General features: G+C 39.3%; 1 protein-coding gene and 1 pseudogene across 3 annotated transcripts in view; both read left to right on the plus strand.

Annotated features, from left to right (window-relative positions):
* Positions 1-20863, plus strand: part of LOC309804449 (ubiquitin-ribosomal protein eS31 fusion protein-like) — a 39054-nt pseudogene extending 18191 nt beyond the window's left edge. The window contains exon 2 of the transcript in view: positions 20313-20863. The product of the transcript in view is annotated as a ubiquitin-ribosomal protein eS31 fusion protein-like (transcript). The remainder of the gene's footprint in view (positions 1-20312) is intronic.
* Positions 1-27914, plus strand: part of CTNND2 (catenin delta 2) — a gene marked incomplete at its 5' end in the record, with an annotated part of 948683 nt that overhangs the window by 421972 nt on the left and 498797 nt on the right. The gene's annotated exons all lie outside the window — the stretch shown is intronic.

Below are 27914 nucleotides of genomic sequence, written 5' to 3' on the forward strand. Positions count from 1 at the left end.
CATGAGACATAACATGCTGGGGCTCTGAAGGGAGTTTTCAGGGTTCTTCATCTGTACACCTCACTTACATCATGGGAGCAGCAGGTCGGAGAGGAAAGTTCTATAATCAGCCCCTTCAAACAATAACACTGGAGATACAAAGAGTGCGCTCTGTGCTTTGCTGGTGGAAATTTTCAAGTGTGAAGAGGTGATTACCCTGTCCAAGGTTGCTCAGAGTGGCATTGAATTAAAATTCCAAGTTTGTTTCCCCCTCTGGTGTTTAGTAATTTTTTTAATGTTAGAGCTAAACATGTTTGCAGACTTCCCTGGTGGTGCGGTGGTTAAGAATCCACCTGCCAATGCAGGGGACACAGGTTCGAGCCCTGGTCCGGGAAGATCCCACATACTGCAGAGCAACTAAGCCCATGAGCCACAACTACTGAGCCTGCACTCTAGAGCCTGCAAGCCACAACTACCGAGCCCATGTGCCACAACTACTGAAGCCTATGTACCTTGAACCCACGCTCTGCAACAAGAGAAGCCACCCGAATGAGAAGCCCATGCACCACAACAAAGAGTAGCCCCCACTCGCCGCAACTAGAGAAAGCCTGTGCACAGCAACGAAGAGCCAATGAAGCCATAAATAAATAAATAAATAGATAGATAAATAAATAAATTTATTAAAAAAACAAAAACATGTTTGGACCACAAGGAGACTTTAAGCGAGGGAGGTCATCAGAGTGAATACAGTTTTCATCTAGTGTCTCCTAACCTTAGATCTAATCTTATTTGCATTTCTATATGTTCAGATTTAAGCTTAGCAGATCGACTGTGTTAAAAAGTTCCAAGTTCACAATTAATTGCAGTGGAGATGACTAAGTTGCTTTCAGGAATCCAGAGTGCTCATGGACCAATGCAGATTTCAGAGGACTGTGAAATAACATGCATAATTATAGTAAGCCAATGAGAAGTTCAGCCCGTCAAGGGGAAAAATAATGTATACCTTTGGGAGCTCATCAAGCAGCAGCAATATGCCCTATCTAAGAAGATCTTAAAAGCTGCTTTCTCTGGTTCAGATAAATGAGCAGATGTGGCTGGTCTGATGTGTTTTGACAAAGTGCTCCAAAGACACGGTGCTTAAAAGGCTGAAAAGCCACTGCTCCAGCAATTCCCGTCTTCTGAGAGCCACGCAGCCAGATTTCACAGGTCTCACACAGGATATGAAAGCAGTTTATGAAAGTGCAAGGGACGTGGGCAATTTCAGAGCCACGGGTAAAATGCAGGATTTTACATTCAATCAGCTGTGCTATAAAAACTGCTTTGGTAAAATAGACATCAAATTCAGAGGTCCCCCAAGCACAACAAAGGCAGTGGGTTCACGATATGATGGATACAAATTGATAAAATAGGGTGGGAGAAATTACAGTCTTCTATGAAATAGAAGGAAAAAAATATGTGCACACACATTCATGTATCAGTCCATACATACATACAAGAGTGAAAGCCTAGCATGAAGTCTACTATAAGTGGGTAATGAAAAATCATTCTAATAAACAGGTTAGTTTTTACCATAGTCATATTGTTTTTTTGACTGAGTTGATTTGAGGTAAAACCCTTTCACCCAAAGCTGAATGATTTAAGGTAATGCCTCACTATTTGACAGCAGTCATATTTGCTTGATCCTAAATCCCTAAAAAATAGACAGCACAAGAGTACAAGAGTTAATTGCCAGTGGTTCACTATTTGTACCAATGTTTTCTTAGCCTCCACCCAACTTTTCTAAGGAAAAGTGAAAAGCATTACCCAATAAAAAGAAATTCTTCATAGACCATTGAAACCACAATAGAAAGATAAACTTGTAAGCGGTGTTTGTGGTCATATCAAGATAGGTGATGTGTACTAACTCATAAACGTTTTTCCCTTAGGTTGAATTTACCTCCCTATCAGGTGCGTCTACTCTGTCCAAGATTACCCTCATATAGTTTTTAAAAAAACAAAAACAAAAATAACTTGCTTTTCAAAGACCAGGTCCTGTAGAGTTGAGAGTTAGTTGTCATGATAATTGTGGTATAAATCATGATCTGCTAATAAAACAGTGAGATGTAAAAACTCCACCTGTAAAGCTATGGGACTGATTTCACTAATAATCATTCAACATAGTCTCATTCTTCTTGACATTCAACTTGTTCTAGTCAAGTTAGGAAAGACATGACTAAGGGCCAATTATTTCCTTAGTCAAATATTCTTAAATGTGGATCCACCAAGTTTCTCTGTTAAAATGAGACCCTTATATATTGATAAAAAGGGGGACGGTTCACTTCGGTCATTCGAAGGTATCTTGGACCCTTTCCGTTTTGGACAATGTTATAATTTAGTTGGAAGAAAAAGACAAGCACAGAAATATCTCTGATAACACACCTGTGGCTTCAATATTACACAATTGTTTAGTATTATTTTTTACTATAAAGTGTATTAAAACCTTACATTTATATAGCACTTTACTTTTTTCAGTGTTTGGGGCTATCCTTTAATTAAATTCTAACAATAATCATGTGCGTTTAGTCTATATTTCTTGCTCTACCCAGATATAATGCCCTCTGGGCATGTCCCTATAATGGATAGGAAATGGATGTTATTATTTACAGAAAAAGAAACTTGTGAGAAGCTGTTACAGAAGATTGTTGAGTGTGTGGGTGTGTGGAGCTGTAAATATGTGAAGGTGATTCAGAATCAGCTGGAGCTGTGTTCAGTTTTGCCTCCAAAGTTTCCTTACCTATCTGGGCCCTACATTGCCTCACCTGAAAAACATGAATGATAATACTTATCTTACATTATTATTGAGAAGTTTGAGTGAAATTGTGCATGTAACTCACGTAGTATGTTGTCTGGCACCTAGTAAATCATCCAAGTAATAACTTTTATTGTTAATTATACCTGAGGACAGAAGAGTCAAGTGGGAATTTAAAGGCATTCTGAAATTCTGAAAAGTCATTAATAATGTAAAACTACTGGGGCTTCCCTGGTGGTGCAGTGGTTGAGAGTCCACCTGCCGATGCAGGGGACACGGGTTCGTGCCCTGGTCCAGGAGGATCTCACATGCCGCGGAGCGGCTGGGACCGTGAGCCATGGCCGCTGAGCCTGTGCGTCCGGAGCCTGTGCTCCGCAATGGGAGAGGCAACAACAGTGAGAGGCCCGTGTACCGCAAAAAATAAAAAAATAATAAAAAATTTAAAAAAATGTAAAACTATTGATAGAGTTACAAGTCCGTAAGTGGATAATCCAAATTAATTAGTTTCCCAAATTCTTTGGTTTGAGTCCATTCAGGTTTAGCAACATGAGGTTGTCTCTTTCCTTTATGTAACTATAGGACATAAGATGCCCAAAGCAACCCTGCATTTAAAGATGGAAAGTAGAAAAATATAAAGGTTTAATTGTTTCAGCTTTTGCTTTCCCTTATCAGTTGACTCTGCAATGTATTACAATATCCAAGTTCTTACTTTAACTTGATAGCATTGGGAAAGCTTAATACATCAATGTTTAGGCATTCCTTCTGTCCTGATTAGAATTCACTCTTTATATGTGTATCTCCCCTAAATTCCTTGAGAGGAAGAGTCTAACCAAGTGTTTTGCACAGTCAAATTAGGTGTATAATAAATGCTATTGGACCCAAACTGATTCAGAATGGTGTACTGGGAATTTTTATGCCATTAGTTGTTCACTTTTAGGTTCTAAGGTAGAGAGAAGGCAGTAGGAATTAGTCATCCACTGCTCCTTGTGTATCTGGAATCCTAAATTTAATTTCTCGCAGTTTGGCTTCTCGAGTAAGCTTCATAAGTCATTTAACCCCTTGGTCTTACTGGACAAAAAACAAACCAAAAAAGCAAAGACAAAAACCTCTCATCAATTCTATATTCTTTCACTTCCTGCCAATATCCAGTGTAGCTCACACAGGCTGTGTATGTGAAATAAACCTCATGAGCCACATTGCCCTGTTTGCCATGTGAATGTGAGACTTGCTTAATTTATAACTTCTGCCTTAAAGACTTTCCATAGAAGTCTGATTTGTTGTTCAACAAATTATCCCTGTGGAAGCAGCACAGCTTTAATAATCACACCTCAACTTTGCTGGGCAAATGCAAATGGTTGATAAGGAGATGCCCCAGAAGCACACAGAGCCAGTGAGAGGCAGGTGTACACAATACAAGTGCTGAGGACACTTCAAGGGTACCATGTAAGATACTTTGTAATATAGTAACAAGAGCTGGGAAGCAACCATAGGGAATTTGCTGAACTAATGGGACTCATCTAAGGGGCTCTATTTGAACATATATAATGACGTCAAGACTGAGAAATTACAGTTATCCTGGTCTTCAAAGATACTTCATAAGAAAAAAAAAATTCCCACCCAATATTCACAGTGATGCTCCAAGCCAAGCCATGTCTTTGGAGTAGACACATGCCAGGGCCCCTTTTGTCTTGGTGCCCTCTCTCTGATTTTCCACCAAGAAAATCTCTAGTCCCCACCTCTGTCTTTTGAAAGCTATCCAGTGCCCAAGGCCAAGGTCAAATACTAGTTTCTCCAAAGTAGTTTTTTGATTCTCACTTCTTGATTAAGTCTTGTCTTAGTCTGTTTGGGCTGCTGTAACAGAAGTACCATAGCCTGGGTGGCTTATAAACAACATAAATTTACTGCTCACATCTTTAGAGGCTGGAAGTCCAAGATCAGGGTGCCAGCATGGTCTGACTCTGCTGGATTCCTCTTCAGGGTTACAAACTTCCAACACATGGCAGAGAGCAGAGAGAGAAAGCAAATGGTCGTATGACTCTTATAAGGGCACTAATCCCATTCATGAGGACTCCATCCTCATGACTTCATCTAATCCTAATTACCTCCTTTGGGTCTACCACCTAATACCATTGGAGAGGGAGGGAAAGTAGAGTGACTGTTTTTTTCTCTTTCTCCTGGGCTCTCCTGATACCATTTTTGAAACTTGATTCTCACTGTTATAAAAATATTTTTTTGTATTACAATATTTATGTTCCCACTGGATGGATTGGAAGATCTTTGATAAGTCTTGCTTATTTAGAGGAGGGGGGGTGGAGAGCACAGTATCTTGCCCAATGAATAGAGTAGGGGCTAATAATGAATTTAATCATTAAATATATAATAAGTATCTAAATAAATAATTAATCAAAGTCTTAACCATAGAAACTGTGCTTATTTTTTTTCTTCCGATTTCACATGGCCAGAATGCAAAAATCTGCAGTTACAAAGGTTTGGTTTTTCCCTAGACAAAGCTCAGTGGAAACCAAATGATCATATACAGATATCTCTCTTGTTTGTGTGCCCTCAGGTCCAAACAGCATTGATGCTTTTCTTAAGGCTCTTGTGTTTGCTGCTTACCAAAGAAGAAAGGACCCTTTAATTCTAGCCAGGCTTGGTCACATGCTCATGCAGGAGCTTAAAATTATAAGAGGGGTAAGGGATATGTTCACACTTGGCACTGCAGTTTCACTAGGATGGGTGCAGCTCCTTTGCACCCTGAGGGTTATACCCAGCATACCCATTGGAATAGCTGTGTGTCCTACAGAGACTCTTCTTAGATACCTTGACCTCAGACTTTGTCCTGCTATTCATAATTGTCCTTGCTAACTTCCTCCTCAGTTCCTGATTCAGTAGTTGGTCTTCTTACAGCATTTTTACTGTGTGCATACCTACCGTATCCTCTTCCTGGTGCACCAGGAGAGGTTTTTAACTCTCGCCTGATATGAACATCTTCCCTGGGAGAGGTGATGGAACCATTCCCTCTCTTGTTGTTGACTGTACCAGTGAATTCTTCTCAGCATCAGTGAGAATAAACCTGCTTGGGCTCCCTCCTTTGCTCTGGAAGCCACTGTGAATGCTGCCCCATCCAGAACTCAATATCCCCTTCTCAATTGAATGGATGCCCTTGGGATGCCAGGCGTTGCTTAAATCTTTATTACTTGGTCTAGAGAAAGCTTATTACTTACAATAAACTATGTGGACATTCAATGCCCGGAGTGGGCTAGGAGATGCTACAAGTCACAGTTGCTTCTTATTGATTTTGCATTTTCTCTCCTTCCCCTATCATGCTATTGGTATGCCTCTGTTGTGTGCCATAAAATCTTTGTGAATGTAATTGTCATCTATTCTCCTTAGTCCTGTACTCAAAGGCTCTAGCTAAAATGAATTCTATTACTTTAGCTCTTGAGGTCTGGCAATCCATTTTGTATTTTCTGCTGAAGATTTTGACCTGCCATTAAATTTTGAGTATGGGTGACACTACTAAAATTTAATCAGTAAATGTCTCTCATCTTAGATGAGACTAGGAAACATTTCAGTTTTATCCATTTCCCTCTTTGTACCAAACTTGATGTCACATAATTGTTGGTCAGTCTAACACTTTCATACTGTACATCTTTCCAAATTAGAAAATATGCTATAATAAAAAAATCAATAACAGCCCTACATACCTGTAAGAACCTGTTAGAAAACTTAACAGTATAAGATCTCAAATTCAGCGGCTGCAGAACTATAACATTCTTGGAAGTTATTTCAAACAAAACTGCTTGAAATCTAAATGCAGAAACTTATAGAAGTGATAAAAGTGTTATCTATTGAGAGACTTTGTGTAAAAACTGCACATTGAAAAGATATAAGTTCTTCCCCAACACACTTATAGATTGAATACAGTTCCAGGTAAAAAACCCAATTCATTAAGGATGAGGCAAAATATAGGAAATAAAAATTAATCTAAAGTTTATCTGGAAAAAACCAATGGGTGAAGCAAAAAAACTTAGGAAAAGCATAATAAGAGATGAAATTTATCTTCAATTATACAACAAAGGATGATACTGGTGCCAAGCATTTTATACAAAGCTATGGCAAAGCATGAGGGAATTCTGCTAAAAGTTATTGCTGGTTATCCCATAAGCTGTAAAGTGAGAATCAACACATTAGTAAGAGTTCTGTTAAGTTCAATGTTTTCCAACAGTCATAGGACTGAAATGAAAATCCACCATAAAAAAAACCAGGATGAAGTAAGTACTCATATCAGATGAGAGCCTCACACAGTGGTACCTTTCATTCTTCAGCATTTAATTTTAAAGGCAAAAAATTCAATAGGTTTGGGGGATGTCTTTGGATATTAAAATGTTTGCTCCTGAAAATAAAGGCTGAGTTGTTTTCATATGGTAACAGGAAGGACAAGTCATTTTGCCAGCCCGTATTATAGCCCAGACATAGATTTATTCACTTCAACAATTTTAATAGTTAAATAGGACCAAATTCTAGTATGCTGTGGCTTTACTTTGGGAACTAATGTCATATTAAACCTAATTCCTGTTCTTCTTAACAGTTATATTTATTCTCTTTGTCATGGGTAACTCCTACCTGGAAATTAAGTCTTTACAATGACAGGGAGTTCCCATATCAATTTTTCTCAGGATGATTTTGGCATGATACTTAATGAACCCGTTTTTGGCCTTTACAGAATGAACTGTCTGAGCTTTTAAAAGTCATCATCAATATGTGTCTGTCAGATAGAGAGGGACACGCTGATTAGTAGCATGTGTCACCTATTTGTTTAGCATTTACTGTCAGTACATACTTTTATCAAAAGCAGTGTTCTCTTCCTGGAATTTATTTACAGACGTTGATAACATCACTAACTGTGCTTTAAAGGCAGTAGGAAACAATAAATTCTGAGTATAATCAGTCCTTGTTTCTCTTTGTTAAAGAAAAAAAATGAAAGAAACTTTATTTCAGTAGAAGAGGGTTCAAATGTGTCTAATTTTATTTCTTATACTACAAAATATGTCATAAGATCATATAAAAAAATAAAAACAATTAATAACTAGAAAATGCATTAAAATTATAAACTTTGTACCAAATAGTTAAAATAGAAGTATTTGGAGACTGAGAAATCTAGGTTGAAATCTAGCTCTGCCCATACTTGTTGTGTAATTTGGTGAAGTTTCTTGACCTAGCAAAATCTCAGTTATTGGGGATATAAGTATCTACCATGTTAGAACAATGTAAGCATTAAATGAGTTATAGAATCCAAGTGCTTAGCATAGGGCCTCGCAAAAAATATTAACCCTCAGTATCTTGGAACCATTATTATTTTTATGGTTTTGTTCAGATAAAGACAGTGAATTTTCTATTTCCCATGAGGAATATTCTTCTGTGTTAACTGTCATAAAGCCACTGGAGCAAGCTGAGGTTGTGAGAGGTTCTGCTCTATTCCATAGTTCAGGAGTTAGGTAAATAATAATTACTGATCATTGAAGTAGACCTCTCTCCCTATGGTCCAAATAAGGGGATATAGCATAAAAGTAGGAACAGACATTTTTACCTTTAGACATCCTGTGTTTAAATCCCTACTCTAGCAGTTACTTATTAGCTGTGCAAGTTTGGACAAGCTTCAAATTTTTGTCTACAAAATGGCAGTAATAATCTTTGCTACTTCCTAGAACTATGCAATAGGACATGCAATATATGTTCATTAATCCTGTTGTTTTATTTTGCCCCATAAGAAGAGGAAACCATAGCTCTGATGGCCTACGAAACTGGCCAGTGGTCATGCAGCTGGTAAGTGGCAAAGATTTAGAGGTTTTACTACCTCTTTGGGGTTTAGTGTTAGCGGGGGAGATAGGGTGCTTGGACATGCAATGAATTAAACAATTAAATTAAAACGGGTATTTAAGAAGAATCCACAGAGAGGTTGGATTTTGAAAGACAAGTAAAGTGTGGATATGTAGAGTTAAGAGAAAAACATAAGCCCATTTAACTATAACTTATATAATTATGGTTTTTTATTAGGACCGGAATTGAATATGATGAATAGTTATGAGTTAATAATAACCCAGCAAGCTAGAATCCAATATCAGAGCTGGGTACATAAGGGAACCTTGTATTTGGTGATCTTGGCATCATAAGTCACAGGGTAAAGGTGATGCTCAGTGCCTGATGTTGAAAATTGGCTCACTACATGGAGAAAAAATAGTTTTATCTCAATATCAAATCATATAAATTCATAATCTAGAATAGTATATTGACAACCATGAGAAAAATATTTCTTAAACAAGATACACAAAGGTCAAACCATAAGTTGAGACTTTGATGTATTTGACTACAGCAAAATAAAAGATTACTACTTTGAGTAAGGACATCATAAACACAGGTGAAAGCTGGGACAAGGTAATTGCAGCAGGTAAAACTGATGAAAGATTCATATCCAGAGTATGCAAGAAACCTTAGTCCACATCCACTAGAAGGGCAAAATCACAAAATACAAAAAAAAAAAAAAATGGACAAAGGATATGATTAGGCAATTCATAGGAGGCAAAAAAATGGTAAGACTTGTACAAATAAGTTAGACCTTACTAATTGTGATGGTTAATTCTCTGTGTCAACCTGACTGGCCATGGGGTGAGAGAACCCTGACTGATACACTAATAATCAAAAATACAAATGAAAACAATAAGGATAGACTGCTTTATACCCATCAATGTGGAGAATGCTGCAAAGTCAAATAAAATTAAATCCTGGGGAGGATGTGGGCAAAGAGGCACTCACATCCCATGTAAAGAGGTGCAGGCATTTTGGAGCTGGATTACAAAAAGCCTCAGGACCCAGCGTTTCTACTCCTGGGTAAATACGAGGGGGAAATTTTCCCACAGGACCATAAGGAGACCATCCCAGGAATTAACTCAAGCATTTGGTGTGGACAGAGAAGCTGGAAGTATTCTAGTCTCCATAATTTGAGACATCGATAAAAGAAGATATGGTTGATATACCCAAAGAACCATTAGGCAGCAGTCAGAAGTAATGAACTGGATGGTTACCCAAACCTAATGTTGTTTGAATAAAGTTTCTTTAAAAAGTTATTATAACATGTATATGTTTTTTAAATTATGCATGCAAAAATACCACCTTTTATCTAATAAGGATAGAGGAGATAAATAGGATGGTTATACATTTAATATGTTAAGAGGATATATTGGGGTAGGTGTGGCATGGATGGGTATAGGGATAGAGGATGAAGGAAAAAATGATAAAATAAAATTGAACAAAAGAGGGACCTCACAAAAAGCCTTCTTAAGTGTGTGCCGTGAACTAATGTGTGACCAAGATGCAAGTGATGAGTGGATGCACCAAGGAGTCCTGAAAAGAAGGGGAGAAACCTGACAAATAAACACTACCTTAGCCAAGTCGTGAAGATCCACATCAACAGGGGTAAGTCATGTGGATGGTGTGCACCCTTGTTCTGATGTGATGAAGTGCTCCCTTCCCTTCTGGGGTCTTCCTCCCCAAAACCTACAATCTCAGTCTTATCATGAGAAAATAGAAAGATAAATCCCAATACTGGACATTCTACAAAACACCAGACCAGCATTCATCAAAACTGTCAAAATCATCAAAAACAAGAAAAGTCTGAGACACTGTCTCAGCCAAGAGGAGGCTGAGGAGACATGATGACCAAAGGCAACGTGGGATCATGGTGGATGGGTTCCTGGGACAGAAAAAGGACACCAGAAAAAAACTGAAAAGGAACTTGAAGAAACTATGGACTTCAGTGAATGATGATATACCAATATAGGTTTAATAATTGTGATAAATATGCCATACTAATATTAGATGTTAATAATAGGGGAAACATTGGATGTGGGGTATATGGGAACTCTCTGTACTATTTTCTCAATTTTTCTAAAACTATTCTAAAAGGTATAGTCTAATAAGTAAGTGGAGGCAAGGGCTGAATGGGATAACATAGGATTATTATGTGCTGTACTAAGCAATTTGGAAGATATTTTGATTATCTTTGGGAGCTTCTGAAGGATTGAATTAAAAAATATAAATTTCAGGAACCCTATGAAGGCTCATGGCCGAAAGAGCAGGTCAGGGACTTAAAAAAGCCAGAGGAGACCAGGCTAGCGGTGAGAATGAATAGGACACAGGAAGTAAGACTACAAAGCACTGGAGTTAATAGCAGTTAATGGGGTGAGGTGGTAAAAGGAGAGGATGGTCTACCGTGGTGGTTTTCACGGTGAAAGTGGAATGCTGGAAAAGTTTAAAAAAGAAAGGAAAATGGTCTAATTAAGTATTTAAAACACTAAGAAAAATCTGATGAGAAAATCCTGAATGGAAATTCACAGAGGTGGAGAATTTTCCAAGCAACTGGCCTGAACTGTGTGCCTGTGGGGTTTCTGGTCTTAAGCAGACAATACTTAGGAGGCTGTCTTTTGTCAGCCGCTGTGACGTGATAATTTCTGTTTGTAAGGAGCCATGTCAGTTGACTGCCTGACTTCTCTGAAGATGGATCCAGGTTTCAGTGCCCTGTTGCTCCAATAAATGCAGCAGCTTTACATCTCTCTGTACTGAATTTGAATTAAGAGGGTCCTGGGTTCAATGTGCTTATTACTTCAGTATCGATTTATCCGACTTCCAACAGCATGGCTGACCCAGGCTGACCCAACCCATGGCTGATGTTGGCTGGCTTTCTTCCTGTGTACTCTTAGAAATCATCAATAAAATAAGACCAAATAATACAATACACAGCTTATCTCCAAGGAAAGAAAGGGAAATCTCCAGGTACCAGAAATGGAGAAATCGAAGCTGATGGAGCTTAAACTCAAGGCTTTATGATCCAGATATAATCCAAGAGGAAAGAGGACCAGATGCTAAAGGCTCACTACCATAAACTGAATATTTTTGTGTCGTCCCACCCAAGCTGCAACTTCATGTGTTGGGACCTAATCCCCAATGTGATGCTGTTTGGAGGTGGGGCCTTTGGGAATTGAATCATTATGAAGGTGAAGCCCTCAAGAATAGGATTAGTGTCCTTATAAGAGAGGCCCCACAGAGTTTCCTCATCCCTTCTGCTATGTGAGGACACAGCAGGAAGGTGGCCGTCTGTCGGGAAGAGGGCCCTCACCAGACTCCAGCCCTGCTGGCACCCTGATTCAGACTTCCAACCTCCAGAACTGTGAGAAATAAACTTCTCTTGTTTATAAGCCACCACCCAGTATATGGTACTTTGTTGTAACAGCCAAGCAGACTTAGATAGCCACCAAGAAAGAAGGAAATGATTTTAAGCTGGATGAGAAGGGAGCTGGAACAGGGTCTCTGCATGATGCCTAGGGACTGAAAGGGCAGCCCCACCTGTGGAAAGAGCTAAAAACTCCTCATCACTGATTTGGGATCACCAGGGAAGCTTTCCCTCTCTGGTGCTTAAGTGGGGAAATTTTCTCCTTTGAGAAACCAGACGTGATTGAGGGCAGGGTCTGAACTTAGAGCTTGTCTGTTGCACAGAGACTTGAGCTGAAAAGAATAAACTGAAGTCTTGTCTAGAAACCCTGAGGATCCCAGCATTAGGTGAACATAACACTTTTCTGCAAAGCCTTTCCACACAGTGGATCATGCAACAACCCCTTAGGAAAGAAGAGAAACCCCACTGATGATAAGCTCAGACTTCAGAAATGTCAAGGACAAGACAAATGAGTCACCAGGAAGGAGTCAGCATTTTCAGCAGACTAAACGATTGGGGGTCCAGGAATTTGAGTGACTAGAGCAAGCTGAAAGAAACCATAAAATAAGAGACTATAAAAGTTTTAAAAGGCCCAAATAGAATTTCTAGAAATGAACAAGTATAGTCACTATAAGTAAAGCCACCCGGGAATGTTTGACTGACTCAAGGATTGTCCCTATGCTCCTTGGACATTTCCAGATAAACACCTTGCATACTGTGTCTGGAGAGTGATCTGAAACCTTGCTGTTCTTTTGACAGATCATCTCTTCTGTGGTTTACATCATGGAACCACTGAGATGGCTTCATTCTCCCCCAATTTTTATTCTGAGTGAGTTTGCTTTGATTGAAAAGTACTTCATAATACCCCCCCCTTTTTTTTTTTTTTTTTTTTTTTTTTTTTTTTTTTTTGCTGTACGTGGGCCTCTCACTGTTGTGGCCTCTCTCGCTGTGGAGCACAGGCTCCGGACGCGCAGGCTCAGCGTCCATGGCTCACGGGCCCAGCCGCTCTGCGGCATGTGGGATCTTCCCGGACCGGGGCACAAACCCGTGTCCCCTGCATCAGCAGACAGACACTCAACCACTGCACCACCAGGGAAGCCCCCCCCTTTTTTTTTTACAACAAGAATGTCATAAGTGTATTTACTATTTATCTTAATGACTTTCTATTTTATGATCACACAATGCTAAAATTATTTTACCCTTTCACCTTCACCTCCAGTGGCCAGAAGACCTGATTGATACTTAAACTCTCATTCCAAAGGATCATATAACCTATTAGGTTGCTGTGATTCCCTCTTCCACGGGCTGGGGACCACCTTGATCCCAGGATACCTGGCACCCTGGAAAGATCACAACAGTGCAGTTTTCTTTTATTGTTAATTGAGCCTTGAGTTTCATTCTCCCTACTGCTTCTGCCATTTCTTGGTGTAGATTAATGATTCCAGCTTGGCATTTTACACTGAGAGATTTTTAACTGTAATTTGAATTAATAAAAGAAGAAAAAGCAAATACTTTAGTTAAAAGAAAAAGAATAGCACAGTATCACTAAAAGCTAACATGTACTTTTAATCCTATTCTTTTTATTAACTAAATTTAAAAATAGGAAGTTTTTCTTATTCATCTTTATGCCCCCTAAAAATATTGTGTATGTGTTAGATGCTTAAAGACTTACTCAACATTTTAAATAATACTGCATATCCAAAAAAATGGAATGTTAGTCGTACAGGACAACTAATTGGTCATAATTCACTGGAACTAAATCCCCAATACCTGCTGCTTAAATAACTTTAAAATTTCTGTAAGTACAAAGATACTCCTAGGAACCCAATCACCTTTTTAAAACATTGAATTAAAATGTATTTATTTGTTTACTTAGTTATTTTTTTTACATACCTACACACACAGAGAAAACAAACCAAATTATATTTCAAGGGACAGACCCTATTACAAGTTATTTACCTTCAAGAATGTTCTGGGTAGCGTCGGGCACCAGCCCAACTTAGAGAACAGGAACTGACACAATAGCCACTCACTCCAGAGACCTCAACCGTCAGGACTGTCCTCAGCCTTGGACATGTAGTAAGACTGGTCCCAGTGAGGGAAGAGGAGAGAGGGGCTTCTCAGGGTTGGTCCATTTGAAATAAAGCCAGGACAAGTAGAAAGCACGCAGGAAGAGGAAGGTGGGGAGAAAAGAGGGAAGCAATCACGTGGTCTAGGTGGCCTGTCATGTCTGGGGTGGGGGCAGGTAAGCCTGGAGAGCCTGGGTCTCCTCATCCTCTGATGGAACCCACAGCCTGTGCTGGTTCCAATGACACCTCCTGCATGTGTGGGCCACAGTTCAGACCAACTGCAGGCAATGACGTGGGTATCAGCCTTGTAGATTAGCTTATGCCTGAGCTCCTTGGATGGATCCAGTGAGTACCCTTGTGAGTAATACCACCCTTGGGCCTGGGCATCTAGGTCCTATTATGGACTCTATGTCTTTGCTGTGTCCAGCCCCTTCTTCTTGACCCTGTAAAGATGGCCATAACACCATTTTCTTTCCTTGTTAATTCTACCTGTGTAACATTTCTGCTTCTGTACATGCGTGTGTGGAAACCCGACCAACACATAGAACATTGTTTGCCCCGAAAAATGAGCCTGTCACAAAGAATTGGTTGGTTGATGTGTGGGGGGGGAAGCAAGTGGATGAGAAGGCATCAGTCACTTTCATACTGACAGTCTTACAGAACAATGATGAACAGGGGCCTTGGGAATGCTGTCATCTTGTCAGTATCTCAGGAATCTGGGAATAAGTATGCTCTTTAGCAAGTAATTTTTTGACTGTCGTTATTAGAGGCATGATTTTTTTTTAAATACTTCAAATTAGAATGCAAGATGGTAGCTGGCAATTTTGAACACTTTGGAAAAGGAAGAGAAAGGAGATAAAATTTTCTTATTGTTCATAGTAATTTTTACACTTGAATCTGTAAACTTTCCTCTAAATGTGATGCATCATAGTCTAGTGTTGATTTGATGGTAGAGTTTGGAAGACACTGGCTAGTCCATTTTGCCCTAATTTCTTCAATTTTTTTCAAAGACGGTGGATCCAAATGAACTCATGAGGAAACTGACGGGTGAGTGTCAGGATATAGGATACACCGATAAAAAGTCTAGAACTCAATGATAATCAGTAGCTCTTCCAAATGAGCTACCTTCCAGGTGAATGGCTGTAGGACAGAACAGTCTCTTATTAAAAATTGTTTTCTCTTTTTAAATTAGGAAATAAAAGTCCCATGAAGTTTATTTTTAGTTGTACTCCCAAACTGTTTCCATAAAGTCTGCCGTTAGGGAAGGTTACTCAAAAATGGCCATCTGTACCTGTAGACTGACATTGACTACTGTCTTCGACCACATTCTGTGTGAGTTAGTCCCCGTATGCTGTAGCAGTACCCACATTCTTATAATGAAATTCCAAGAAATATCAACAAACTCCAGATGGATTTGGTTATCTTCTCTCCAGTATTTTCTGAGAGGCTAAACTGGACCACCTGCTAAATTTATTTAATTGCCTTAAGCTGTTTTAATATTTTCAGGGTCTGAACGATTCTGGATGGAGAAACAGATGTTGTGTGATAGCTCTGAATTTTTCAGGAGCTGCTCCTGAAATAATTACAAATCGGGAGTCAAAAGTCATCTTCATTTGAGTCAGTTTGGCAAAATAAAGGTGACAGGAAAGCTGTCTCACTTTTGTTTGCTTAATCCTTGCATTTCAAAATTGGGACAGAGATCATGTGAGAATGCCCAGGTGCACAGCTGCTACACTTATTATGTTTCAAATTTTTTGCCGTTTGCTGAAACATGAATATCCATCTACAATAATTGAGAGCAACCCATGAATTGTATTCACTTTGTGAAAGTAACAACACGGACTGGAAGAGAATGCAAAAAAAAAGAACAGTCTAGTTTGGGGTATTTTCTATTATTTCAAGAGAAACTTTGAGTACACATAGTGAACGAGTTTTCTAAAAGAATATTTTACAGTTTAATGGGAAAAGGTATGCAGATTAATAACAATGTGAACAGTAACTATGTGAAAATATAAGATATATTTAGTAATTTTTAATGTAATTATTTAAGAAAAATGTGTGCTCTGAAAGACAGAAAAACGTTAAGATGCTTATGAAGTCTAAAGAAAATATTTGGCAGGGGAGAAGAAAGAAATATCTTTTCAATGAGGGAAATCAAAGCAGAAAGGGAGAAATCATTTTGGGATCCCTACCTGTACTCAAGGTAGCTTAGAAAGATTTCCTTCTCTCATGTTTTCAGGAATTCATAGTAAATATGGTCACAATGAATGAACACCTACATCAAACCCATGATTGACTATTCCTATAATTTTAGTTAATATAGCATATGAGTTAATCTTGGCTCTTTTTATCTCTTCAATCCCATATTCTAACCAATAACCAATCCTGCCACCTTACTTTCATGATCTAGCCAGGATCAACCACCTCTCACCACCTCCTTACCTGCTTGGTCCACTTGCCCACTGAACCTAAATTGTTACCTTTACCCCATTACCAGCCTCCCAGCTTCAGTTCCCCAACAGTCTGTTCTCAACACCAGAGTCAGCATGATCTTTAAAAGCATAAATTAGGTCAGTTCACTTCTTAGTTCAAATACTTCTTATGGCCTTTCAGATACTCAGAGTAAACATCAAAGTTCCTACAGTGACGGACCATTCTCCTTGCTGGAGCCCTGTTGCTCCACTGAGCTCATCTTTTGATGCTCAGCCCCTTTCTGGGCTGTAGGCACACTGTTCTTGGGGTGCTCTCTCCCCCCAGAGACATTGAAGATGCTCCCTCCTCACCTGGGGCTCTCCTGACATCTCATCACCTGCCTGCTCCCTCTCAACATCCACTCAGTGAAGACCCCACAATACTTTATTTAGAGCTGAACCCTTGACACTACGTATCCCTGTTTCCTTTATATTGCCTTCTAACATACTCTATATGTATTTACTTATTTACTTCATTATCTTTCTCTCTCAACTAAAAATGAAGGAATTTTTGACTGGTTAACTACCAAATTTCCCAATGCCTTAAAGAGGCATAGGCACATTGTAGGGTATCAGTAAATATCTGATGAATGAATGAAAAATCCAACATATTTACAATTTAGTTTTAGAATCATTTACCTAGATATAATCTCAAAAGTGAATCTTAGTTCTGGGTCACCTCTAGTTAACAAAAATTAACTCGAAATAATTAATTAAAATTGGTTCTAATTAATTTTGGCAATCTCTGTAGAGCTTGCTACACTAATCAGTTGAGAGTGGAAAAGAAAACCAGAAATCTGTCTCTCTCATTCAAAAATAAAATCATATTTATTAGGAACACTTTTCTGGCTGCCAAAGCTTAGCTTGACCTGGAGTTCATGAACATCTGTCTCCTTCATTCAGTGCTTACCAATTCATTAAAAAACAAAAAGAAAACAAAAGAAATTGAGTGAGTGTTTGCTGTTCGCTTTTTTGCATGACAAAGGAAAAAAAGGATCCTTAAGATTAGTTTGTTTTTTTTTAATATTGTAAACACATCCATATATGCTTTCTTGAGTATCTAGGACAGCTAGAACAAGGGGTTTGTGCTCTGACTTAATCCTGGAGAAGGATAAGTCAAAAGTTGGGACATAGGGAATGATGCCAGGAACTGCTTCTCTCTCTAACTCATAGGATCGACTAAGCACAAGTGATTTCTCAAAACACATAACTGGGAACCATATTCCCATTATGAATCTGTTTATAAGCCTGAGCAGGCAAATGAATGTGATCTCTGGTATAAATTTCTTATTAAAAACACAAGTGAGGGAGCTTCCCTGGTGGCGCAAGTGGTTGAGAGTCCGCCTGCCGATGCAGGGACACGGGTTCATGCCCCGGTCCAGGAGGATCCCACATGCCGTGGAGTGGCTGGGCCCTTGAGCCATGGCCGCTGAGCCTGCACGTCCATAGCCTGTGCTTCACAATGGGAGAGGCCACAGCAATGAGAGGCCTGCGTACTGCAAAAAAACAAAACAAAACAAAACAAAACAAAAAAACACAAAAACACAAGTGAGGGACTTCCCCAGTGGTCCAGTGGTTAAGGCTCCATGCTTCCACTACAGGGGGCATGGGTTCCATCCCTGTTCCGTGAACTATGATCCCACGTGCCACACGGCGAGCCCCCCGCCCCCCCAAAAAAAACAGAGCACACACAAGTGAGAGATAGAAAAGTGGTTGTACAAAAAGCCAAGACACCCAAAGGGTAAGTAATTAACCCTTCTTATGGATTTGTGGATATTTACATAACCGCACAGTTTAAGGGATGGATGGATGGATGGATGGATAGATGGATGGATGGATGGATGGATAGATAGATAGATAGATAGATAGATAGATAGATAGATAGATAGACAGACAAAGACAATCTTACTTCTTTAGACACATAAGTACATTTTCAAGTTTTGTGCATAATTAACATGAGAAATAGTGCTAAGAGTGTACCATATACGAAAAATAGGATTATTATTTGAATAAATTTTCTAACTCAACCAGAAGCAATATAATATAATTACAATACACTTGAAATGAAATGGTAAAGCGGGAACATTTTAATTGGCAAAGCTATCATGTTGGACTTGTGTGATTAATCTTTTAGAGGAATGGCAAACAGAGTTTTAATGAGTTTTAAATGTAAGACTAAGATTGATGGATAGTCCACACTTTACCAAGACTGAGGAGTGAGGAGTATGCAAATACAGAGAAGGGAGGGCACCCATGCAGAGTCCACATGGGACAGAGGCAGTTTCTGGGTAGTTAACTTGGTTGTCCTTTTGCTTGCTTCTTTACACTGTGGTGGTTTATTTGCTGTAAACCAAAGTTAAGAAACACATAGATTGGAATGGTAGCAGCTCATTTCTTTGTTGAATCTGTAATTATTTTTAAAAAACACTCCATAATATAAAAGTCAGTTACTTTCCAAGACCCCATTAATGGAATTTATTTCCCATTTATATTTCTAACTTCACTTTTTATTTGAATTCCTTTGCTTCAGTTTTCATGTTGACATTTTTTCTCATTGTAACCTATTTCAGTATCCAACTTATCATTCTGAAGAATTTCTTCCATAAATGCACTTATAATATCCTAAGACTGAAGCCTGTGGTCACAAATGGTGAACAGTGTCCACTGCCACACCAGGAAGTGGGCAGTGAAGAACAGGGAAGCCAGAAGAGGCCAAGGCCAGGACTCAGGTTGAGTGGAGAAGTTTTGCAGATATCAATACTTTGTAATAGATCAAATCCAGATTGAATGCCAGGGATCCAGGCTGTGCCTGAAGTGGGAAAGGCAGGTTACCTGAGTCCTCTGCCTGACAAGTCATTAAAAACGAGGCATGAATAGCCTGGACTTTAAAACTAGAACTGTGATCTCTCTAGTCCTCAGCTCTTTGCTCTTAGCCAGGAATTATGCCCTCTGTTTGGTCCAAGTGGCCACAACTTGCAGAAGTGTGTTTAGATATCTTTGGATTATAATGAGGAGAGTGGCGTTCATTTGTCAGCAAGGTCAAATTTCAGTGACCCTCTGTGGACGCCTTGAAATCATCTACTATGGTCTGAATCTGTTCCCCCAAAATTCATATGTTGAAATCCTAACCCCCAAATGTGGTGGTATTAGGAGGTTGGGCCTTTGGGAGCCACTTAGGTCATGAGGATGGAGCCCACAGGAATGGGATTAGTGTCTTATAATAGAGACCCCAGAGAGCTCCCTCATCCCTTCTGCCATATGAGGACACAATGAGAAATCTTTGACCAGAGGAGGTTCTTCACCCGACCATGCTGGCACCTTGATCTCAGACTTCCAGCCTCCAGAGCTGTGAGCAATAAATCTCTGTTGTTTATAGGCCACACTCTGTGGGGTATTTTTGTTAGAGCGGCCCAAATGGAAAAAAGACACCACCATGGCCTGGTCACTCACCTGGTTACCTCCTGCCCTTGTTTTCCTCTGTCACCTTTTGTTAATTCAACCCAGACCCCAGGACTCAACATACCTGGGTATCAAATAACAGTGTAGCACACTGATAGTAACATCACTCTATTCTTCTGTAAATGTTTAAGCTTCACCAGGAATTTCTGTGGATGCTACGTAGCATCTCTCAGAAGCAATGACTCAGTCCTTATTTCTTTCTAATCTAAAATTATTTCTCGGAAGATAGTTTCCCCAAGCCTTGAGTGCAAACATTTGAATTTTTAAAAATGTCACTCTAGCTTTTGGATCTTCCATCTGCAGTGGCACTGCCGCCAATGTGCAGATTTTTGTGAAGACCCTGATGGGGAAGACCATCACTCTCGTGGTCGAACCCTTGGATGCAATAGAAAATGTAATGGCCAAGATCCAGGACAAGGAAGGAATTCCTTCCTTGACCAGCAAAGACTGATCTTTGCAGGCAAGCAACTGGAAGATGGGCGTATTTTGTCTGACTAAAATATTCAGAAGGAGTCCACTCTACATCTTGTGTTGAGACTTCATGGTGGTGCTAAGAAAAGGAAGAAGAAGTCTTACACCACTCCCAAGAAGAACAAGCATAAGAGAAAGAAGGTTAAGCTGGCTGTCCTGAAATACTATAAGGGGGATGAGAATGGCAAAATCAGTCACCTTCTTCAGGAGTGCCCTTCAAGTGAATGTGGTGCTGGAGTTTTTCTGGCCAGCCACTTGGACAGACATTGGGGCAAATGTTGTCTGACCTATTGTTTCAACAAACCAGAAGACAAGTAATTGTATATTGGTTAATAAAAGACATTAACTAATGAAATAAAAATCACTCTATTGCCTACTCATTTATGAGGCGTGTTGGCTCAACTACACAAAAATCCATTCCAGCTTTGAAATTCAAGGATTTTATAATACTAGTTCATTGGAGCCAGAACATGCTCAAGATGAGTTAGGTCATCCACATTGAAGGGCAGGGGAACAGACTCCACATTGATCTTTACCCCTTGTCTCTGGGCTTAATCCACCCCTGAGAAAAGCCAGTCACAGAATTCTTGAAGCTAGATTAGCAGAGACATTCTTAGTTCTAATAGCTGAGAGGTTTGTGAGCAATCTCTGACTCTAAGTCTTAGTGGGTCTACTCCCACCTGGCCTGTTTCTCATTCCTTGGGCTTATTTTTACATTTAGTCTCAGGTTCTTATAAAAGGACTGGGTTTGGCCTGACATGGGGACTGTTGTGCCTTCTGCACTCTGTTTGCATATTTAGCCATGTGCAGATAAGATTTGAAAATGCTTCACTTATTTATTCACACAGTTGATCCAATGAATTTTTATTTAGTGGCACTTTTATTCCACAGATTTCCAGGGCTTGAGATTCAGCAGTAAACAAAACAAGCAAAGTTTCTGCCTTCATGAAGTTCACACCTAGTGAGGGGAGAAAGAAAATTGAAGAACAATGAAGCAGAACAAGGGGGAAAAGAGTGAAGGGAGTGGTGCTATGGTGAAATGATGCTTGAGCAGACAACCCTACAGGAGGAAGAGAGGGAGGAAGCTGTGTCCCAGGGTAAAGTACTAGGAGTAGCAAGTGCAAAGGCCCTGAGGTATTTACAGGAGACCAGCATGGCTGGAATGAAGCCAGATTTAGGAACAGATAGAGAAATGCAGCAGGGCCACTTTTGGGGGTAGAACATTAATCAATTAATGAGGATGGCATAGTAGAGAGCAGTAGAAAGGTACATTTCGGGTTCTCATGCACACATTTCTCAATATGAAAATATGAGTGAAATCTAGTGTCTCAACTTTTAAGCTCTTCTGATGTAAGTTCAATTCAGAAATTGGCTGGGCAGGACCTCCCTGGTGGCACAGTGGTTAAGAATCCACCTGCCAGTGCAGGTGACACAAGTTCGATCCCTGGTCCGGGAAGATCCCACATGCCGCAGAGCAACTAAGCCCGTGTGCCACAACTACTGAGCCTGTGCTCTAGAGCCTGCGAGCCACAACTACTGAGCCCGTGCACCACAGCTACTGAAGCCCATGCACCTAGAGCCCGTGCTCTGCAACAAGAGAAGCCACCACAATGAGAAACCCACGCACCACAACAAAGCGTAGCCCCCGCTCCCCTCAACTAGTGGAAGCCCATGTGCAGCAATGAAGACCCAACACAGCCAAAAATAAATACATTTATTTAAAAAAAAGAGAAGAAATTGGCTGGGCAATTATGGAAACAGATGACAAATATTAGACATAAATTTATTCTCTGCATTTTTCCACTGAATTTCTTCCTTAGGTCATCCGTTTTCTATTCCTTCTTAGATGATTGTTTTCTGAGACAGCCCTATGCTGAGTGAGATAGGAAGCTTTTAGCAGGCTATTAGTGAGGAATACCAGAGTCTCACCTATGTTGGACGCACCCTCTGACTATCGTAGAATGAACTTTTGAGGGCAGAATTTACTGGAAGCAAGACCATTAAATCTTTTGTCAAAAGGGCATGAGAGCTCTGTCCATTCCAGCTGGATGATCTTGTCAAAATGATGGGTTAATATTATTGTTTGAGAAAGGTTCAGCTTCATCAAAATTCAAAGTGTAAACTTTGCAACATTGCAACATCATTTGATCAGATTGCTTCAGTTATTAACCGTCATACCCTTTGTCGGTACACAGACCAGAAGGTTTGTGAGAGGTGAGGAGAAGAATGTAGAATCTGATTTCATCTGAAGGTACTTGCAACACGATATTGACCTAAATGTATATGTAAAATCATAACATATTAAGCGCAAATACGATAGTGACTGAACACACTCTGGCAGGTGTACACATGACTCCTTCCACGTGGGTTAGAAATAATATTAGAATAGTTTTATCGTTATTGTCATTTGTTTTGAAGTTTTGAATGAAAGTATCTTTCAATATCTTTCTGAAAGTTCAAGGATTTATGGTCTGTGGAGAAGAGGTGCTTTCCTTGCCTGGTGGAGAAATAAAACAATTATCTGGAAACATTTTCCATTCTGAGATCAGATACCTCAGTTAGCAATGTGTGCTGATGAAGTACGTGAAGGTCGGGCAGCTTTAAGTCCATCACTTTATTTGCTGTTTTTCTTCTTGGTTTTTAAAAAGTGCAAAAAAGATGTATATCATTCTTTTTCAATCTATTGTAGTTAATAAGACAAAGCAAAACCTTTCCATCGCCTACCGCCAAGTAGAACTTAAGGCGCAGTTTTCATATTTACGACACTACTTATTTTTCTAAATTGGCAAATTTAAGACTGTTTCCAGAGATAAGATTTCAGTGAAAATCTAGGACTCTGGTCCTCATATTTGGAAGACAGAGTTCTTTTTATCACCAACAGTGTTGTTGTACTCTAAATAGTTTAAGCTTTTTTAAAATTAATTTTTATTGGAGTAGAGTTGATTTACAATGTTGTGTTACTTTCAGGTGTACAGCAAAGTGAATCTGTTATACATATACATAGATCCACTCTTTTTTAGATTCTTGTCCCATATAGGTCATTACAGAGTATTGAGTAGCGTTCCTTGTGCTATACAAGTGGTCCTTATTAGTTATCTATTTCATATATAGTAGTGTGTGTATGTCAGTCCCAATCTCCCAGTTTATCCCCCCTCCCTTCCCCCTTGGTGACCATAAGTTTGTTTTCTGCATCTGTGACTCTATTTCTGTTTTGTAAATAAGTTCATTTGTACCATTTTTTTTAGATTCCACATATAAGTTATATCATATGATATTTGTTAAATAGTTTAAGCTTTTGAACTCTGTAAGCTGAGGAGCAAAATAACAATAATAAAAGCAAAACTTGTAATATCTCCTTTATCTGTGTCAAGCCCTCTGCTAAGCACTTTCCATGCATTGTCTCATTTAACTTTTACCTTCTTTGTTTTTCCTTTGAGTCAGACCAGCACTATAATCTCTACTATACAGGTGAACAAAGTGAGATGGCAGAGTTCAGGGGGTTATCCCCTAGTATTTGCATGGAGAGCTAGTTTTTGGAATCAAGGAACCCAGTGTCTTTCTCTTATACATGTGAATCATTAAATCCAAACCATCTCTGCAAAAGTGAACTTCCTAGAACTGTGTACTCTGGTAACTTTTTCTAACATGGTCTTGTATCTTGTCCTTTATTTTTTCCACGGTAAAGATCTCACATCTGATCTCCTGGATTGGGGTGTAGATAAGAAGAAAATAGAATAAATAAAAGTTAGGAACAGGAAGACCAGGCTGAAACACAGTTAAGCTTACTGGTTTACAACAGGAGTTCTAAGAAACTTCAATATGTGAATGTGCCTTAGGAGTCTCCAAGGTATGAAGTCACATCAGGGAACAGCTATTACTGTGTTCCCCTTCTCCCAGACAGAGAAATAATGAACTGGAGAGGAAGATTTGCTTGCTCTCTGATTCACTTCCCAGTATTTTCACCCATTCTTCTCAGATACTGTTTTTCTTGAAGGGAATTTCACACTCACACATTCACCTGGAATTCCCCAGCCATTAGGCTTGTGTGAAAATGTGCTTTAGGACGACACATCCCTGCCTATGTTTCCTGGGCTGACAGTGTTCCCAGTTTTCTCATGTTACTCAGAATCCAACAGCCTATCTGGACTTTGCTCCCATCCCTGTATCCGTAAACCCCATTATTTGTGCTTCTTTCCATGCACCTGTGTCTTCCATGCATCTATGTTGGTCTAGGAACCACTCTCTCATGGAAGTTAGCCAGTGGGTTTCCACTGTTCACAGATTCGCAACCACAATTCTCAGGGATTTCCCCCAGTATACACATTGGTGAAGACTGGAGAGAAAGAGGGGGTCAAAGGTTGAAGGGCTTAAAAAGATGCTATTTATTCAGCACTAACTAAATGCCAGGTTGTTTGGCTCTTTACATGTATTATTAACTCTTTTAATCTTATCAACTTTTTTATGACCATGACACTAAAACTTGCCCAGCTAGTAAACTGTAGAACTGGAATAGGGTTGAAGTCCAGGGGTCAGATTCCAGAGCCCATGAAAGTAACACTGAGCTGTTTTGCCTCTCATCAGGTAACATGATTAAGTTTCTAGGGGGTTACAGTCAGAGAGATGACAGTGGATTCCAGTGGGTGGCTGAACTGGTGGGAAGCAGATGTCTCAGCAGTGGAGACAAGCAAGGAGCTGAAGGGCCGTGTTTTGGCATTTTGGAGTCACCCAAAACAATGGCAAGAATCTTCTCTGAGGGAGACTATGAAAGCATATCCTGGCATGAATTGAGAGGTGACCAAAATAGTCCTCATCTGGGGAATAATCAAGCATGACCCTTAGGAGCTGAAGATACATTTCCTCTTCTTTACCAATGATGAATCGACAAGTATTCCAATTTCTTAAGGAGATAAAGTGGAAAGAATGTCAACTGTGGAGCCATAAGTCCTGGTGCCACCACCAACTAGCTCTGTGACCTTGAACAAATGATGTCACCTCTTTTGATCTTAAAAATGTGGATAATACTATAAAGGCTGTCACATGAATTAACGTGATGACATGTCAATTGTCATGCAAATAAAATGTGGTGAATTAATATTGCTTCTCCATGGTGGAGCTGATATATACAGCACTTCTGCTTCTAAAACATTTTACGTTTTGAGATTATCTGTACAAAGTAGCTCCTAGACCTTTACTCTGGATAATATTTTGGAAAAAATAATTTATGATAAAATTTTTAATTAACAGAGCATATTGAAGTCTGCCTTCCCAGGTATTAGGACTGAAATGTAGAAACGTGCAACTAAATGCATGAGCAGAATTTTCTCTACTCCCGTGTGATACAGCTCTCTGCTGGGTCACAGCACCTGTGTCTAGCCACTGATGTGAGACCATAAATCTGTGTATAACTTCCTGTTACTATAAATACAATATCAGGTAAAACTGGAGGGTTTCCCTAAAATGAGTCTCTATTCCATGCTCACCACGCCCTATTTTGCACAGCAAACATGCAGAGCAAGACTGTTTTTACAAGTGGGTAGAACCAACACAGTCTCTTAGATGCAGGGAGGAAAACCAAACAAAATCCTTCTTCCCCTGGGGCACATCAAGAAGTAGCAGAACCCATTAAAATCTATTGCCTAGATGATTGAATTAGATTATAAATGAATGGTGGTAATAAGTGTGCATTTTGCCAAGTGGATAAAGACAGAAATATAATTTGCAGTCTTGTGGGTGCTGTACTGTGTAAAGACTAATTCATAACAGTGGATAAAAGTTCCATTGTCTTTAATGTATTCATTTAGTAGCATTCATTCTCCTGGCATAGGAAAGGTTTCTTTTTTTTCCTAAATAAATAAATAGATTCCCATTGCCAATAGGGAAGATTTATGCTGACAGAATCTAATAGCCTAAGTCATCTTGTGTTGTTTCTCAAAGGCGCTTGAGCAAGCAGTCTTGGTTTGGATGGAAAGCAAAATGCTAAACTCCTATTATATATGATGACTTTAATTCTGAGCCAAACAAACCTTCCTTGATAAGCATTTGTTACCATTATTTAAAGTAAAAAAGTCATCTTTTCTCATGCCCTTACTTTCTCTCCTGTTAGAAATGTATGATCACTTCTTAAATGACAAAATGATTGATTTTTAAACCAACACATCCAAAACTGAAAGGCAAAGAGGAGGAAGGAGGAGGGAATGATTCCCACAGAACTTTCTAAGCGGTATCTGGAAGAGACTTTTAAAGGTCACGTCTTGCCATTTAATTTGAAATTTCCAGTGGATACTTGGAATTCTAAATCAAGAAATCTCACCATGAGACAGTAGGGGTGAACCGCCTCTGTGTCACACATTGTTGTTCATACAAATATACGTGGTTTGGATAAATTATTTGCACTAACAGTAGGAGAATCATGGTCATAACGTGTATACCCTGCAGTAAAGTGACCTGGAAAAAATTAGAAGGGAGTCCAGAAAACAGTGTTATTATCCTACCTGGCAAAACCGACAGGGTTCTTTGCACCGTGCTTCACCTTGGAAGCAGGGAATATAATACTGAGTATCTCTTCCTTCTCTTCTGTATCAGAATAAAAGTACGTTTTAAAATCTACATCAATTCCATGTATCAGTCCTACACTTGGACTTTTTTACTACCAGTGTTTGCATAGTGTACAGAACCTGGTACCATGCATTCTTCCTAAGTCTACCGAAAAAAACAACAAAAGCCAGAAATTCATCCCTACCTTGTCCAGCTTAGACCTGGAAAACGTTAATTACTTCCATCTTCAATGTCATGATGCAAAAGGGGAGTTAAATTATTTGCCAGCATTCAGTTTCCTAATCCTCAGAAAAATTCTCTTATTTGTAAGAAAGAATCAAACAAAGTACTCTTCTCAGAAAAACCACTTTCTATCATAGATACTCTATTATATCTTAAGGGTGAATAGCATGGAGAAATCACAAGATTCCTCCAAACAAAAATTATATTTGATTTGAATATAGATAAAATTGATTTAGAACCTAGGAAAAACAAAATAAATATCACGCTAATCACATTTGTTTTTCTTCTACCAGTTGTATTGAGATATAATTGACATACAGCACAGTACAAGTCTAAGGTGTCCAGCATAATGATTTAAATTAAATTCATCATGAAATGATTATCACGATAAATTCAGTGACCATCATCTCATAGGGAAATGAGATTAAAAAAATAGAAATAACATTTGTGTATGTGATGAGAACTCTTAGGGCTTGCTCTCTTAACAACTTGCGTGTATAACACACAACTGTGTTAATTATATTTATCATGTTGCACGTTACATCCCCAGTACTCGTTTATCTTATAACTGGAAGTTTGTAGCACCTTCTGACTGCCTTCATCCAGTTCCTCCTTCCTCAACCTCCGCCTCTGGT

The sequence above is a fragment of the Mesoplodon mirus genome (assembly GCF_964341445.2).
Source record: "Mesoplodon mirus genome assembly, chromosome: 5".
NCBI classification, from domain to species: Eukaryota; Metazoa; Chordata; class Mammalia; order Artiodactyla; family Ziphiidae; genus Mesoplodon; species Mesoplodon mirus.